Source organism: Mixophyes fleayi, chromosome 4, assembly GCF_038048845.1.
Source record: "Mixophyes fleayi isolate aMixFle1 chromosome 4, aMixFle1.hap1, whole genome shotgun sequence".
Classification (NCBI taxonomy): Eukaryota; Metazoa; Chordata; class Amphibia; order Anura; family Limnodynastidae; genus Mixophyes; species Mixophyes fleayi.
In genome coordinates, this window is record NC_134405.1 from 171,067,376 (window position 1) to 171,087,115 (window position 19,740).

Sequence of the window (19,740 nt, forward strand, 5' to 3'; positions counted from 1 at the left end):
TGATTCCTATCCGCTGCCTCCGTGCACTACAGGCTTCAACCTGCTACTCGTCTGTGTTTCATCATCGTGACTGTTTGGCTGATTCCTATCCGCTGCCTCCGTGCACTACAGTCTTCAACCTGCAACTCGTCTGTGTTTCATCGTGACTGTTTAGCTGATTCCTATCCGCTGCCTCTGTGCGCTTCAGTCTTCAGTCCTTGTCTACTCTACCGTGTTTCCTTGAGTCTGCTGCCACTATTGCTACCCGCTACTCTCCGTGATCATCTGTTCCAGTTCAACTCTGCTCCGGTGTCCCATCGTTACTGCACCTGCTGGTTGCTATTGGTTACCTCCGTGTTCCCGCAGAGACCCGCTGCTGTTACTTCTCAGCGCTACTCATCCATCTACTGCTGATCCGCTCTCCACGCCTTCCTGTGTTCCCTGCTGGTCTACCTACCTGTGCGCTGCACCTGCTAGACCCCTGCTTCACCCATCCAGGGACTTGTATCCTGCTGGCCTCCTGCCCTTCAGGTATCTCTGCACTCCTGTCTGACTGCCTTCTCCTGAACCACGGTATGCATACTTCCCATTGACTGTGCTGTGTATTGCATACCTTGCTGGACTGTGTTGGTTCTCCTCTGGAGTGTACTATCCGCTGAGTCTATTGCCATCATTGACTGTGTTATCTTATGCCGGATTACTTCAAGAGACTTTCTATATTGGCAGTGTTGTTCAGTCATTTATACATTTATATTGTGCATATTACTGTGGATCAAAGTCAAGGTGCCCGTGTATATATTGTGTTGCAGTCTCTCCCCGTGCACCTCCTCACATATATATTCAGTAGTACAACTTGCTATCCGCAGACCACTGACTCCTGTTTACAGTTTCACCTGTTCCAGTATCCTCTCACATAGCAGTGGTACAACTTGCTAACGCAGACCACTGACTCCCCGGATACCTCCACTTGGATTCCATTCCTTCACTCTGACAGCGGTACAACTTGCTATCCGCAGACCGCTGACTCTCATCACCTCCTCGTTTCTGTTGGACATTCCTCCTCACTATAGCAGTGGTACAACTTGCTACCGCAGACCACTGACTACCTTCACATGTCCTTTGTCCATACAGTTCCTCGTGTATTACTACCTCCATATTGCCAGTGCTGCTAGTCATAGACTTTCCTGAGCATCTCATCATCTGCTATTTCCTGTTCCGTGATCACCCTGCTACCAGAGTACCATATTACCACCTATACTGCTCTGGTAAGCCTATCACCTGGTGATCCCTGGGTAAAGACTCCTAGTGCCCGTGACACAGTAGTAAGTGAAACTGGAAACATGATGAACACGGGAGAGTTGAGGCGGTCTGGTATCCAGTAGTAGTGGTAACGGAGGCAGCGGGGAGCTGACACGATAAACACAGGAGAGTTGAGACAATCAAGAACTCTGAAGTAGTAACGGAGGCAGCGGATAGGAATCAGCTGAGTGCAGGCACGATGAACACAGGAGTTGAAGTGAGCAGGAACTCTGTAGTAGCAACGGAGGCAGCGGATAGGAATCAGCTGAGTGCAGGCACGATGAACACAGGAGAGTTGAAGTGAGCAGGAACTCTGTAGTAGTAACGGAGGCAGCGAATAGGAATCAGCTGAGTGCAGGAACGATGAACACAGGAGAGTTGAAGTGGTCTGGCAACCACAATAGCAGTAAACAGGAATCAGCAGAAGCTGAATACACGAGGAACAAAGGAACACCTTCAGAGGCTCATGGGGAATGAGACTCCAATATCAGGCAACCAGGTAATGATCACAGGTGGTTTAAATAGGGAGAATTGCCTGATCATCCAATCAATTAAAAGCAACAGGTATTGAAGGCTTGATAAGGACTGCACATGCGCAGACCCTCAGGATGGCGGACGGCCACGGTTCCTGAACACACGGGAAATGGCACTCACAGTCCGGTGAGTGACAGGGGATTTTCTCATAAGGGTGGCAGGTTATCATTAAAAGTGCCACTGGAACAAGAAGGGCCCAAGCCCCAGGTAAGTAATATACTGGATTAATCGCCAACGTTTATGGAAGTTATGGAAATCCACCTGGAAAATTGTTTGCAATTCTCAACACCACTTCTGTAATAGATGCTACAATTAAGGTATAAAGTAGAGATAAATTGAAATGTTTTGTTTTAGTTATTCATATATAACCCAAAGAGGGTCTGCAAATATTGCTTTCCGTGCCAAGCCTATACCAATTACTATTACCCTAGGCTATCAGGGACATAAGCACAATCTTGCTTGGTTTGCTAGATATCATTTCTCTTGTAGCAATAGGAAGTAAAGTATGTCTACACTCTTAATATATTATACAATTCCATTATTGTCAACCAGGTAAAAGTTTCTGAGTAAACAGGCGAAGCACTTGGTTTTATATATAAAATGCATCGCTTGGACTTCAGATACCTTTAAAACTTAAATCATAATTTACAAACTGTTCCAAAAGCTTAAACAAAAAATGTGAAAGCAAAATACACCATTGTATGAGGGGGGATACACAGGGCCACCTTAACTACTTTATGGGCCCCCGGGCAATGCAGTGTACCGGGCCCCCCAAAAAAATAAAAAAAATATAGAGATTATATATATATGACGGACAGCTGCTGGTGCGCATGCGCAGTCGGCTAACTTCCGGTTTGGAGTGCGCACGCGCAAAATGGTGCGGCGCACTATTTATACAAACGCCGCTAAGAGGGCTAATTACAACTTTTTTCTCCTGAAGAAGTCTGCTGGTGCAGACGAAACGCGTTGAGACTATTCACTGTGCTGTTGCTGTTATTAAACTTGCTGAAAGGTGGTCCTGTCTTAAGAGGCTGAATATCTGCTACTAGACATGCTCTAATTTTTTGTCATTTGAGGACCTTTGCCTTATGAATTGGCAGTGAAGAGATTGTGACCTGATCGTACTGCTCTATGGGATAACATTACAGATAAGCGCAAAAGTTTTTATTTCTGGTACGCATACACCCGTACAAATTTGGATTGGGTGACCTGTAATTTATGCTGAGGGGCCTGACATCTGCTATACCCTTGTTTTATGCTGTGAATTATCCACATGTTTGGTTCACTTGGGTGATGCACTGTGGTCTCTGGTTTCCTTCTCACCGGTGATAAAGTCCCACTGTGGATTCGTGTATGATTCTATTTATATTATTGTACTACACTACTGTGCGCCTCCTCCATCTTTTCTCTACATATATATAGTGTGTGTGTGTGTGTGTGTAAAAAAAATATATATGTATGTAAAAAAAAACGTGATTATATATATATAATCACTTTTTTTTACACACACTATATATATATATATATATATATATATATATATATATATATATATAGGGGCCCCCTTAACTTACCCCTTAAGTCCGATCCTCTTCTTTTTTTCGCGCCCCTGAGTCTCTTCTGCCCTCTTCCGTACTGTGGTTGCAGTGAATGCTGGGCGTGACATCACGCCCAGCATTCACTGTGAGCATAGCACGAATGAGGGGACCAGGCAGGGACCTGGATCACCGCTGATGTGACCGCAAGCTATTTTTAAAAATAAAAAATAAAAAAAATAGGAATCGGACGGGCCCCCCTTGCCTGCAGGGCCCCCGGGCACCTGCCCATCGTGCCCAATGGAAGAGACGGCCCTGGGGATACATTGGAGGACATTTATAAAAAAAAATGATACCCAGGAGGTATAGGTATTAAACATTTTTTGCACACCTCGTATTATAATTTAATGTGCAACAACTTTTCACCAGAAATGCCCCATTACATAACCAACGTGTTTGTTTATGTTATGTATAAACTTGTATAAACTTCACACATATATAGTTACCATATAGCACATTTTTTATCAGTGTGTTGTCACATACACGTTGCAAAACACATGCAAATCAGTAGGAAAGAAATGCATACTAAATATTCAGATTTGTTATGGCCTTTCCCTTAAGGTAAAAGATTCACCAGGAAAAAGCAGAAAAATGTTTCTATATTTTATAAACTAACTTGGAAAAACAATCCGGCTGTTTTTTTTTTTTACAATAGAGGTATAATCATCAAGGACAACGCTTAATTTTTACAGAAAAATTAAAAATATGTTATTAATTATAAATAGAACCAGAAATCTGTCACATATACTTATTCTATGTCCCAGTCAAAACTCTAGAAATAAAAGTGAATGAAAGATAGTCAAGCCCATATTACACAGGCTACATGGTAATAGATTTCATTTTTCCAGATAATGCCACGGTGCCATTTGATCTCTAAAGAAGAACTCCATATCTAAGTGGGGTGGGCCATACCCCAACAGGTCATGGCCACACACAATGGGGGGTGCTTATTGCATCTGATGCTCTAGGCTGCTCCTCACCCCCCACCCCTTCCCTAAACACTCCCATACATTCCCACAATCAGGACAAAGTGGCAAAGGTCAGACCACTCATATCAGGACTGTGACACTTAAATCGGTACAGTTGGAGGGAGGGGAGAGGAGTGACTGAGGAGTTGTTTCATCTGAAATGTAAACAGCTGCATATTAGGGAGTCTCAGTAATCCATAAACATAAATTAATACGCACATATTAGGCTTTTTTAATGTTTCTGGAAGTGTTAGGCAAGTTTGATTCTAGTTCGCAAACAACTAGCATATTTTACTGTCATCAGTAAAAAGCCATATTCACAGAGAGAGGAACATGAAATACAAGTTCAAACTTCAGATCCTCCCAAATAACGGAATAGGAGAGCTCCCAGGTGCATGTAGCAGTTTCTGGTTATTTAATGAATTGCAGATTGGTAGGTCTAAGTCAGGGGTGTCCAACCTTTTAGCTTCCCTGGGCCACATTGGAAGACGACGAGTTGGTTTGGGCCGCACATAAAAAACACTAACGATAGCTGATCATCCAAAAAAACATAGAAAACATAGTTAACATATTAAACTTACTTGGAAATGAAGTTAGCGTTACTTGGAAATGAAGTCCACATGCGGCCCGCGAGCCACGAGTTGGACAAGCCTGGTCTAAGTTTTACTAGTTCACTATGTGCAAACCAGAAGCAATACATATTTACATTTTTTGGGTGGCTTTCAAGATGCAAACTTATAGGCTCCGGACATTAGGCCTGACAGCCAAATAACTAGACCTGTAGTCAGTGTTGCCCAAAATGTGGTTAATATTAGAAATCTGGTTGTTATAAGATTCAGTTTAAAATTACCTTTGCATGTAAAACTTAATTTGGTTTTAAATAGTATTACACTATGTTTCTAATTAGTTGTTACATTTTATATTTGTGCTGATCTCTGAATGATAACTTATCATGTTTCTGTGAACTTAAGGATTCATATTGGTGTTGCTGCAAGTACACTTGAATATGTTAATCAAGTATCTAGTCAGAGACACCATTCTCTCCCAATTCTGTTATTGTTGCTTTTGTGAAAAAATCACTTCTGTTTTTGCTTTCCAGAATTGACATCTTGCAGCCTTCACACATGTGACAGTGTAATCAGGGAGGATGTTGTCCAGAATATTTTGTAGTTGCAGCTCTTTTTGGATATTATATGTTGGACATTTAATTATTCCTATACAGTAGCGCTGGACTGATTTTCCATTTGTTAAGGATGTTCTTTTTCAATTGAGTATTTTACTAATCCATACAGTGTGCGATACATGTTGAGATTTCTCTTTTACATTGCACATACACTTAATATTGATCACATTTGAATGGATTTATTATAATATGATCAGCAGAACCAGCAGATATGTCTATTGGATAGCTATCTACAGTCTGGTTGCAGTGCAGGTATAATCTGACTTATTATTCAAAGAGTCAGTCACTGATGACATAGCATTCTGTAAAAAAAGACAAGATAGGTGGGCAGGTTACCCACGACCAATTGGCATGGTAAAACTTGCCAATAATGATTATATAGCATAATTTATAAAATAATTTGTTTTAAAATTGTTGGAGTCTGTGGCTGAAGCCCCAGCATTCCTGATCAAATACAATACAGCAGTTGCTTACAGTTTAATCAATGACTTCTCTTAGGGTCTGTTTAGGTCTGTTTTTACCACACACTTTTTAGGTTTCAACATGTCTAATTAATGTTATTATACCATAATAAATCAAAGCATACATATTACAACAGGGTGCTGAAAACGTAAACATTGACAGTTTTGAATAATTAAGAATGACAAAACAGTGCTAATTATATCTTCCTCTCACTCCGCTCCTCCTCTGCCTCCCCTCTCTGCCTTGCCTTACACTGGCTTCCCTTCCCCTATAGAATCCTTTTCAAGCTCCTCATCACCACTTACAAGGCTCTCTCCCACTCTACCGCCCCCTACATGTCTCTCTCCATTCACACTCCTGCCCGCTCCCTGCGCTCAGCCAATGATCGCCGCCTCTCCTCCCTCTCCTCCACTCTCATCACCTCTTCCCACTCCAGAATCCAGGACTTTTTCCTGGCAGCCCCCCTTCACTGGAATGACCTCCCTTGCTCCATCCGTCTCTCTCCTACTTTGTGCTCCTTCAAACGTGCACTGAAAACTCACCTCTTCCGTAAAGCCTACCAACCATCTACTTAACCACCTCACCTCCTGCACTCGCTCTTCCTTCTTTCCCTTTGCCTATTCTAGCTCCACTTGTGCCTGTTCTGTCTAACCTCCCTTAGGATGTAAGCTCACATGAGCAGGGCCGTCTTCCCTCCTCTCTCCTCACCTGTTCTTCTACTCCATGCTTATTGTATTAGCCTGTGTGGAGCTTCTGAAGTATTGGTATTTTTGTTTATTGTTCTGTACTGTTTTACCCTGTATAGTCCACTGTTTGTACTGTGTACGGCGCTACGGATATCTTGTGGCGCCTAACAAATAAATGATAATAATAATAATATAGAATGTTACCAAACAAGGAAAAAGCAGTTATCATGTTTATTAAATAGTACATCAAATAAACATCAATTGTATGAATTTCAGCTGCTGCACCTATGCTCTCCTGATTTGGCAGTACTAAATTTAAGCACAATGTGCATGCACACCGTTTATAAGGTTTGTGACAATTAGTAATTGCAACAGATATCACCAAACAATAGGTGTGTTAGCCACTAGGCAAAAAAAAATTAATAACCAACATTAGTAAATTAATTCTGGTACACCAAGTCAACATCAGTTTTATGAATTTCAACTGTTGTATGTTTGACTCATTGTTTTGTTGGGCTAGTTCTGTTAAGCTAGTTTTATCCTTACCCCTATCCCAACCACACCTCATAACAGAATGAATTGTCCAAGCTCTATTTATAGCTGTGGCGGATCTAGACTTTTCTTTTAGGTAGGGCAGTTTAGCAATAAAATTAGCAATTAACTCCTCCCCTCTCTAGTCCTGACTCCTTCACTTTCTAGTTCTGACTTCTGCCCTTTCTAGTCTTGATTCTTGTAGACAATATGTCGCACAAATTGCAATTTTTTCATTAGGCATGTTTTAAAATATTTAGTACAAATATTTTAATCAATTTTTTTTTGTAGAACTGAAAGCCCAAACCTTACCTGTCCAGGCCAGTACCGCTGAGGTAGTGGAGAATTTAACACCTGCCCCGGTGATATTTTATTGGTAATTTGCGGTGACCTATGCGACAAACACTGCATTGATTGAGAGAGGAATGTAAGTGGTGTCCTTTTAGATTACACATTGGAGTAGGAATATTTGTCTAAAACATGATGAAAATTAAAGTCCTCATTTTCATTCAAATTTTCCCCCGAGGAAAGATAATTCTGGATGCACTGCACAAACACGCTTAAATCTTTTGTATCTGAATGATAGTTTTTCATATTTTATAGTGTGTTTGAATCCAAATAAAATATACCGATATAATTTCTGAAGACCACCACAGTAAAAATTTGGAATAGGAACAAATTTCCTAAACGCCAACAGGCGTTTAGAGTACAACTACAACATACAATTAGAGTTTAAAGAATGTTTTATAAACAAATAATAATGTCTATCTTGCATTCCATACACAATTATGGCTTTCGCAAACAACAACTGTACAAAAAATTATTTTGAAGTAAAGCTGGATCTGGATTAAGTTAAAATAAAGGCTGAAAATAAATCCTGTAACAAATAAACTCAGATTTTCAATTTTTGCAGAAAAGGGACATTCCATGGAATGGTGAAGCGATAGCAAATCTTGTATTGTCAGAACTTCGCACCTCTTTGAAACAGCCTGTTCTGCTGATGTGTGCAACATTTTGATGCTGCATCATTGACATGTAACCTACAGCACATTTCCACTGTAACAAGACAAAATACGTAGATAATGAAATTTTTATTTGAAACTATTAGATTATAATTCCATTTCATTTTCTCGCAACTAGACTGATAGGTTTCAATGCTGCATTCTCAAACTCAGTTGTTGCAAACTATCACTAATACTCCACAGTAACTAACTGTATTTGTCTCCTGGGTACTAGAAGCTCCTGGCAAAAGAACTCATAAAAAAGCAGTTAGTGAATAATGTTGCTGTTACAGACTAAATTGTGCAACAATATTTGTGACTTTAGCAATAAAACATAGCTGTAGAAACATTTTACTACAAGACCCTCTAGAGGTTAGAGGCTAAATGGAGGTTTATAAAAATTGCTTTTACCTGTAACATAAAGTCAGAACATTCTGCCTTAAAGAAGCTTTAAGCCCTCAATAGCCAGAGGGAGAAGTAAACCATTACATTGTATTATTCTATAGCTCTTATATATAGGGCACATAAATATTGTGCTTAACCTCAAAACAGTCAGCTGCATTTTTTAATGGTGAAAAATGGGTGGTTTAGTATCAAGATGTGCTGTTGTAATGAAATACTTAAATCCTACTGCCAGGCAGAAAGCAGAAGGTTTCACAAGAGGCTCACAGTTTACGATCTCATCAAAATTGTGTACCCAAAAGTTCATATCAAGTAATGTAATTGCTGTTCATTATGAGCAGTATACTAGCAAGCTTAGAGATGTGATTAATCCATTGTGTGCCTAGATGTGTCCACTGCATCTGAAATAAACCACATCAAAACTAATTTTTCAGGGCCTCCTGTAAAATTAGATGCAATTTATGTAAAAAACATAGGCATAAATTACATCTGTGAAAAGTATGCAATTTGCGTAATATGTAGAGGTGCAGGCAGGGCTGCCAATAGGAATTCAGGGCCCCGGTACAACAAATTCATGTGCCCCCCTTTATAGTCGAGTATGCTAAAAAAAATTGCGCCGTGCAAAATTTTTCGGAGGTGTGGTCAAGCATTTGGGGGCGAGGCAAATGCGCCATTGGGGCGTGGCTAACACATCAAAATCAATAGGCTCTCAATTCGCCGGAGCGTCACATATGTCCAAGCACTCCTGACTTTCAGGACATCTAACACCACAGTGTAGTATAGAAAGAATGCAGTGTGTACACAAACAGTTCAGTCTTGGCCTGCACCTTACATTGGGCACAACACTCACCAAAAATTGGCACTGTCCCTACTAGAATCACAACATTTCACATACTGTCCTGCTCTCTCCTACCTGTTCTTCTCACTTTCACCACCTGTGGCTGCATGTTTCTTTAGTTGCGGCTTGTCTGGATCCTGGAATGCTGGGGGTCCAATTTGGAAAAAATGGCTACATTTAGATAATTCCAAACAACCCTGGCAATTAAATCAATACCACCCACGATTAATAATTAGGCCTTCCTCCAGCTCCAATATTACAATAATGTGCCTTTTCATCATCGCCATGCCTTATGATCACACTGTGCCCTCCATGCTGCTTTTGCCCCCTTCACCTGGTTCCCCTTCACCACACTATACTATGCTGCTCCCCCCCCCTTTTTCAATCCCACTGTGCCATGCCTCCCCCCTTTTCAACCCCATTGTGACATGCACCTCGTTTTGTAACCCCACTGTGCCATGCTGCCCCGTTTTTTAACCCCACTGTGCCATGCTGCCCCGTTTTTTAACCCCACTGTGCCATGCCCCCCCCCATTTTTTAACCCCGTGTCATGCCGCCCCCCGTTTTTAACCCCACCTTGCCATGCTGCCCCCCCATTTTTTAACCCCTCTGTGCCATGCCCCCTCTCGTTTTTAACCCCTCTGTGCCATGCTTCCCCCCCTGTTTTTTAACCTCTCTGTACCATGCCCCCCCCCATTTTTTAACCCCTGTGAGCCATGCTGCCCCCCCATTTTTTAACCCTGCTGTGCCCCCCCTCATTTTTTAACCCCTCTGTGTCATGCTGTCCCCCCCATTATTTAACCCCTCTGTGCCATGCTGCCCCCCCCATTTTTTAACCTCTCTGTGCCATACCCCCCGTGTTTTAACCCCTGTGTGCCATGCTGCCCCCCCTGTTTTTTAACCCCTCTGTGTCATGCTGCCCCCCCTCATTTTTTAACCCCTGAGTCCCCCTCATTTTTTAACCCCTCTGTGTCATGGTGCCCACCCTCATTTTTAACCCCTCTGTGTCATGCTGCCCCGCATTTTTAACCCCACCTTGCCATGCTGCCCCCCCCCCCCATTTTTTAACCCCTCTGTGCCCCCCCTCGTTTTCCTCCCTTCACTTACCTTTTCTTCTCTCTTCTTTCTTGGTCTTCTCTGCTGCTCTGTGCTCCATTGCTCCAGACTGTCTGAATGCTGGGTGTGACATGATGACGTCACACCCGGCATTCAGACAGTCTGAATGGAGCACAGAGCAGCAGAGAGGAGGGATGCCGGCGCCGCGATCACGTGAGTATGGTTTGTTCTTCTCTTAACTACCCTGCTCCCCCGCCCCCCGCAAAAAAAAAAAAAAAGAATAAATGAAAAAAAAAAATTAGAAAAAAAAAATCGTCGGCACAAGGGCCCAGGCCGAGCCCCCTAACATGCCCGGGCCCGGGTAATTACAAGTAGAACATGGGTGAATTGAAATGAATGGGGAATATAAGATGTAAAGGGAGGGTATAGTATATGTGTTTTTCAGGGGCAAATCTGGACTCATTGGGGGGTATTCAATTGTTAGCGTTAACGGGAAAAAACGAGCGCTCAAAAAATCTTAGCGTTAATATGGTAATTACTCGCAGAATTTCAGCTCGCTGCTCCCTGAGCTGCGAGCTGAAATTCCGCGAGTAAACTACCGTATTGATGCTTTTCTCGCGCAATATTACCGTATAAACGGTAATATTTTTTGAGCGCTCGTTTTTTTCCGTTAGCGCTAACAATTGAATACCCCCCATTGTGTTACAGTTCTTATCAATGGGATATTAATAAAGAGACCAAGCTTTGGACCTGTGCTTAAGTTGGATATACTATTAACAGATGTAGTACTCAAAAGACATTTAGGGATAAATCTCTTATGGTTGGAGTGAGGATAAGTTAGAAATGTGGATTGTCTGGTGTGGTGGGAACTAAAAGTAATTTTTCTAGATGGGCGATTTTTTTATATGCCAACCTGTAAAACCAGATTTTCTTCTTCTTAATGTTTAAGTGAAGTACGGTAATTAATAATATAATGTAATAAAAAGCTGCTGGGGGGGGGGGGGGGACAAAGTACATTATTAGAAGCTCCTAGCTATAACTAGTCCACTGCCAGCAGCAATGTTAGCTAACTGGCACCTGTGACCTATAGTAGTCTTTGACAGGGATGGGTCTGAGACTAGCGATCTTAGTTGCTACTTGACAATTGAGTACTTTTCTATAACAATGAAAACAAATCCTAGATAAAGATAAAATAACATGTATTTTAACATTTTTCCAATCACAGGTAAAATTAAGAATCAGAATAATCGGTCAAACAATAAGGCAAAATTTGTCTACAAGATCAAAGGCCTTAGAAGCAGGGCCTGGATAGTAATTTACCAAACACTTCTCAAGGAACAGATATACAGCACTACACTTGCGTTTTGCTGTAGTGGTAAGCCATAGGAAAACTTGTCAACATGCATATTTACTGTTAATAGCGTGTCCATCCCCACCTCCTAAATGAGCAACCAGACTGGACTGGACTGGTTACCACTAATGCAGGGCCCCCCAGCAAAACTGGAAATCAGCCTTAGGCTATGCCAGGCTAGAATGGTCACACTATAGCAGGGAGGCCCACAGTCTGGCAAGTGTGTGTGGGTTTTAATATTAGGTAGGTTAGTGGAACCACATTTTCAATTGTACCCTGGCTGCCAGAATATGTTGGTAGTTCTACAAGTGCCAGCATGTTCCCGCAGCATATCTTGACCTGGCCGTGTCTATAAACAGTATTTTGAATTGCAGAGATACATTCAGTTAAAAATACAAACATTTGTTTACATTTGCAGCTTTTTCTAAATAGCATTATCTAAGTCTATAAAATGTAAATTCTGAGTATTATTATGGGAGTTAAAATATTTCCATTTTCCCAATTGACAAGCAGTAGTATTGGTGTAATATAGTATATATTTGCAGACATGAAAATGAATAGAGCTATTTGTCGCTAATTACATAGTCTATTCACTAGAATAATTTATCCTGTTCCTTGTCAATTAAATGACAAAACTACTGACACCATCTTTACAAAAATGATTGTAATGCTTTTAGATTAAAAATGACTCAAGGACAAGTACTATAACCAATGAATTCACGATTGTAGATCTACTTTGCAATAAAAACGGTAATTTTCCATCTGACGGAGACAGACAATCTCTCTGTAGGAGGCTAAAATTATGGTGAGTAGAACTATTCCATCAGTCATTCTATTCTTAACAGCAGACTATTCAAAAGGCTGGGGAACATTTTTAGAGCACACTACTTCTATTACTGTAAGCAGTGATACACCACTTTTTTTTTATAGTCCATTGAAAAATATGCATTGTGTTGCTAACTTGAAAATATCCAGAAAAGAGAAACACTTTGAAACATGTTTTAAATTTAGATACTTTAACACAGCGACACTAATAACTATAACGCACAGGAATAATTACAACATTAATGTCTACATATAGTAAGTAGAACAGAACAAAACAGATTTTTTGTTTATCCTAAGCTATATTATGTTACGTTTTGGGCAGAAATGGGCTATAGAGAGAATATATTGTATATAGTGAACTTGGCTATTTATTTTATTTCATACAATTGCATGATTTTACATTTTTCTATGATGCTCTTCATTACTTTAATTAAGATAAATTGTAATAATTATAAACTTCAAATAAAATATATGCAGTAGTTTTGACCTTCTGATTCTAAAAATAATAAAATTAATTTATGAACAAAATATGTGGAAATGCAAAAAATACATTTCTATTTGCACAAAATGTCTGTGTGAAACAAGAATCCATATGCAGAATACACAAGGAATGGTAATTTACTGTTAAATACACCAGAGGAAAGGGACCTTTGAGCTTGCCAAACAGGGGTGTAACTGGGGCTTTCGGGCCCCAAAGCAACATCTTGAAGGCCCTGAAGTTCCTAGGGCCTCTTTCCTTCACTGACCCTCCTTTTGCCACTTATCTGAGCAAGCTGGCCGGTCTTCTGCCTCTTCCTGCTCTACTGTGCTTGCTCTGCATGTCACTTCCTGCTCCGGGAACAAAACAGAATCTGTTCTGAGAAGTTGTAAGAAATCTCCATGCTCCTGCTAGATTCCTTTGCCCTACACCTAACCACAAGGGCAGCCCCCCTTCCACTGCTACCCCTTACTATCTGCTATTGTTGCAGGCATTCACATCCCACACAGTTTACAGGCAACACAAAAATCCCACTGGAATTCTTGTGTGCCTATCTGTAATTGTGATGCGCTCTGGCACATGCAGAATTGCAATGCAGCCAGTGCAGACACAGTGGCATTACCATCACCAACGCAATGATATTGTATAGCCAGGGCTCAATGCCAGTGTGACCATGTGTCTACAATGACATAATCATGCAAATGTGGGAGCACAGGATTCTAGGAGCAGCACTGGCGATGGTTGCCAGCAATAGCGAACCATTTGTGATTGTCTGAGAATGTTCCCCCTACGCCGATAGATGTTTCTTCATTTCACGTGCATATACAGTATTATTATGCTTTTGTGTGTGTGGTTAAGCAAAAATAAATGTTTTCACGTAAGCGAGACGGATATTTTATATCTAATACATTATATTAGAACGGTTTTTGTATTGTTATGATAACTAATAGCGAATACATATTTTACAAACAAAACAAATTATTATAAACATGGGTGTAATTGTATGGGATGCATGTGGTGTAAACCCGGCACATATGCTAAGTACCTGCCAGCTGTATATAATTATCCGAAGTTCTGGCATTTTTTTTTAGTAAATGCAATTTGTGCCTACGATTTGGGGCTCAATAAGGTCCATAGTGTGCTTCTGCAATCTGGTGTATATCTGCACAGCTTATAACCATGAAATGGTATTTAGGGCATTTATTTTCTGATGCCTTCACACCATTTTTGTGTAGATATACTGTACAGTATTTCTCAGCAATAGAAAGTGTACACCACAGACATGGCTGTATTGACCATATAATCGAAAAAGATGTGGGTGCATGTGGGATGTAAAATTACTCATTTAAATATATTGACTGCAGCATCAACTCAAATTACAGTCCGGCTACCAGATACATCTCACACCTTCAAAATATGTAAATGAAAGTGCAATTCGCAATTTGCCTAGCACATTAGCAATTTAATTAGAGGCTATGTACATTTATCTTAACACTTCACTTTCATCACCCTACAGAAAAAATATGTCACTTCCAAAACAACAAGTTAAACTTGCTGCCTTTATATTATACGTATTGCTTGATGTGCATTTTTGCAGTCTTATGATTTATTAGATGAATTAGAAAAGTCATTGAAGCAGACATTTTTCTTTGATGAAACATTTAATTTGTGGTAGCTTCTTAAAAGTATACATGTCACCTAGCCATAGTGGAGGCAAACATATGAGCTGAAGCAACACATCCCATTGCTAGTAACAACAATCACCCAGATGCTCTAAACTTTAAGTAGGCGCATTTAGGGGCACTTTACTTAACTAAATAATAGACATTAAAAAAGCCTAGGCAAGTAGCTATGCTCTAGTCTATGCAGTTTATCTACCCTAATTAACATTTGTTACTTAAGGTGTTTAAGTAAGGCACTGCCATTACTTAGCAACTTCTACACATGTGCAGATCTGCTTGCTTAAAAAATCAGTTGTGGTGCATGTGTAGGACTATTTCAGTATTAGCTATTAAAGGTGAAAATCAGTTCTGCATGTGTACTTTCCCATTTCCCTGGGCAGTATGTGAGAGCTCCAGAATCATTTGTGATCAGCTTACAAAGGATCTGGAGAGCCAGATATAAAAGTGCTCAGGGAAAAAAAGGATATGTCAGCATCCGATACTCTCTGTCCTGCTCTACAGAAAAATCATCCTGCTCAGAAGAAGCTGATCGCTCCGAGAGGATGCCAAAGTGCAGCTTCAATCTGCATACATGTGGTGGAGGAAGGAAGGGTAGGCTGGTAAAGAGAGGCAATGAAAGGGTTAAAAGATGGAAGGTGGGTGAGGAGAGGGGCATAAAGATGGAGGCGGGAAGAGCTTGAAGAGGAAGAGAATGATAATGATGGAGGAAATGAGATGGTGATGGGGGACAAAAGGTAATGAAGATAGAGAGAGATAGGCAAAGCAATGGGACTTAAAGCACAGATTAATGATTCAATTCCATTATTTAAACAACAAAATAATATAGAAATCATCTCATACAAAAGGTGCACATGCACGTATGTGCACATAATAACCAATGCTTTTAAGCACTGTGCAAAAAGGTCCTTAAAGATTATATAAAAGCAGTGTTACCAATAGATCCCACAGGAAAAGACCAGCACCGGCGATATCGTACAAAATCTAAAGTTATTATTTTACATCATCAACTTGTGTGAAAATAAAAATGTTCTATTTTCTACTAAATCGCTAGTGCTGGTCTACAGTATTTATCTATTGTCACACAGGCACCCGTCTGGTGATGCACACACAAAAAAAACTTCTTGCTTTGTACTTTGCTTTCTATTGTCAGGATGGCAAAGTAACTGATAACACAAAGTTTCACAATTTTTCTTGTGACCCTAATGCTAAACTAAGAGACCAGCTCCCTAGCTACCAGCCAACTTATTCGGCATCGGTCACAACACATAATGAACAAGTCAGGTTTTTATACTTTACACTCCTAGGACTAGATTTACTAAGCTGCGGGTTTGAAAAAGTGGGGATGTTGCCTATAGCAACCAATCAGATTCTAGCTGTCATTTTGTAGAAGGTACTAAATAAATGAAAGCTAGAATCTGATTGGTTGCTATAGGCAACATCCCCACTTTTTCAAACCCGCAGCTTAGTAAATCTAGCCCCTAGTCTTAACTTGATGGGCAAATAACACTCCTATCTTGCCTTTATAGTGGAGTCCTCCTCGGGTGTTCTGCTTGATCAGTCTCAGTGCAGACATACTCAGTCAGCTACCGTTAGCTGTGGAAAAGAATTCCTTTAAACCACTTCAAAATTTGTAATTTAAATAACACTGTATACTACTATTTTGTCACACATATGTCCTCCGCTTATATCTCTTTAACCTAGCCACATAGCTGTACAAATGTGTAACTCTGTTTGCTAAATACTTAACTCATCTCTTAGAGGCCTGTGGAAAACAACTCCCTTCGTCGCAATATTTTATATATATATATATATATATATATATATATATATATATATATATATATATATATATATATATATATATATAAATAATATATATATTGTAACAAGATGGACCGCCTATGCCACCCTGTCTGCTGTTGCTGGGAACCAGCTGAGCTTACTTTGCCACCATTCCGTTTCGTTATCCCAAATGAGCCCTCTAACCGCAGTAGGAGAGGCTTGCAAATGCTGTCACCACTGGACTCTTTATCGGCATCCAGTACCGGGTTTCTTTTGGGTAACTGACGCTGGGAGTGTACCCCGTTGCTGGTACTCCTGGCCCCTTGCTATGGATCAGGGTTGATGTGGATGGATCCCCCCTGGGCTATCACACTGGCCAGAGCTGCTGGGTAGTGGGCAGAGCGGTGGTACTGAATGCTGGGTCCAAACCTCAGAAACAGCTGGGAACGGATTTGATTTTGGGTCTAATCTGTAGGTCACAGGGATAGAAAAGTTTCCAAGCAGGTCTTTAAAGCAAGTGATGTTTATTTGCTCACCTGGTTGAAGGTACCAGGATGCAGATCAGATTAAGCAAAAAGAACAACTTTCAATACAAGACAGTGCTTTTTATACAGATTTGAACACAGCCTCACAGGGTAAGCCAGGCCCCTGAGGTCTGAGCTATTTTTAGAATCACAATGCAATTTGTTTACCCAAACATGGATTTACATGTAATGCAAAACTAACAAAATTTCCACTTATCTGTGATATCCTAAAACTTGATGTGATTTCCTGCATCTTGTTTTAGAAGCAGGACATCTAGTAGCAAGTCTAATTAAACCTACCTGTGCCTTCAGGTGCTGGACTCTCACACATCAAAAGGTCTAATTAACATGAAATTAACATGGGTCCTTTCTTCAGCCAGTTGCAGAATACACAAAGGCATATTGTATCAGATATATACCTCAGAAGTAATGCATTTCCTCTAGCAAAGTTAAAACAAACAAATTTCTTCCCCTGGTGTCAGAAATAAAGATATCTCCTTTACCAACATATACACAATATCAAAAATAAATACATTTGCAGCTATATAAATAAGTGCCCCGTGCTATTTCTTTTAAATAAATTTATACCATGTTATTTATAAGTGATCCAGACACACACTCACACATATATATATATATATATATATATATATACACATATATATATATATATTTATTTATATATACATACATACATATACACACATACATATACACACACACACCATACCACTGTATACTACCAGCCCACTTCCACAACTGTATACAGGAGGAATTCCTCTGTGCACACATAACATAAGGAAGGTATTTACACACATATTTGAAGAGATCAGCACTGGAAGTCTATGTAGCTACACAAATATGGTATGGAGAACTGTCATATGTTCAGTTTGTGAAATTATGTAATTGAATATATGTTGTGGGCGTGCCATGCTCCACCTAACAGCATGTCTATTATCATTTATATGACTATTTAGAATTGAAAAAATTCCTGACATCTAAGTACCTGAATTCTATAATTTTTAGATCCCCTATTTTGCAGCAGTATCCCATTTTCTGAGACAACCTGACACGAGTTGCAGGGACTGAAGGCCACTTGCTGATACTTGCGCTGCTAAGCTAGGAGGCTGGGAGTCTAAACACGCCCCCAGTCTTCGCCAGGGACCCCTGCAAGGGAGTTTGCTGCAAGGGACTTGCAGGTAGCGGCCCTCCAGGTTAGCTATCAGTGGAGTGGATGGTGAACAGACGTGGTCGTGCAGGCAGAGGTAAAACCATTCTGACAAACGTGGTATCAAAGGGATAGGCAAATTGGAGTCAGCAAGCCAAAGGTCGGATCCAGCGGGAGCAATCAGGCCAAAGGGAGATTCAGAAGCAGAACTAGAGCAAGCCAGGTAAGATCGGTACACAGGAGGTCAGTCAGAGAGCTGGGAAACAGGCTGGAACGCTGAAGCATAGAAAGACCTAGATACGCTGGTGCCTACCTAGTGTTGGGGGCAGGTTTAAATAGTGGAACCCATTCGCTGATTGGTGGCAGAGGAACCAGCAGCCCGAACAGCTGATCGCCAACAGGAAGTGCAGAGAAGCATCCCGTTGCTTGGAAACAGAGACTCGAGTGGACACACATGCGCACCGCAATGAGAGACCTGGAGGAAGAGGTCGGCGCTTCATTGCCTAGCAACAGGAAGAGCTGCCGGCAAAGGAAGGTGCCCATACCTGGTACTGATGGTGAGTGCGCGGACGGCGCCTGACACACCCCCCTGCACATTTTGTAGAGACAACCCTCTGGCAGAGATTCTCTTTTAACATATATCACTCCACTATTTTGCTCAGAAATCTCACTAGAGAAATTTCCCAAACATTAACATTCAGGTTGCTCCATACAAATCCGAGATCCTACACTACACTCCCATGAGTCAGGAAGGTCACCTGGACATTCCAAGAGAGTAGACAAGCATGGTATAGTGTGAACGTAGTAGCATATTTAATACGTGCCATCCTCCTTCTACATGGTACAAATTTGCAGCTGGAAACATCATATTGAAATTCAAGGGGAGCAAATGCAATTTATTTTGAATTTGCATCCCCTGCAGCAAAACTGGTCCTTCTAGCTGAATTTACTTCTAGCTCTAAAGTGGGCCCTAAAAGAGCAAGTATTGCCACCTGAATCAGCATTATGGCCAATGTTCATTTATACTACGGCAGCATGCACATTAGCATTTTTTAATTAATTGTACATATTTTGCTTGAAGAAATCCTGTGCTTCAAATGCACTCCAAAGATGTGCTTAATATGCTTTCCCATTTACCTCTGTGGAAATGTAAATAATAACACTCACAGACACATGACAGTTTTCTTTAGAAAACGCTGTCCCAGTGTCGAAAATGCAGCATGTATCACTTTTAACACTCTGAGACAGCTTAACAAATAAAAATGCTAACAAGCTTTTTTTTTTTATTTGCTAAATAAAGGATTGTGCAATAACAAAAAATGATAATAGAAACAGATTAACTTTTAAGCTCATACAATCATCCGTTTATGCATTACAACAGGTAAAAATAAACTAC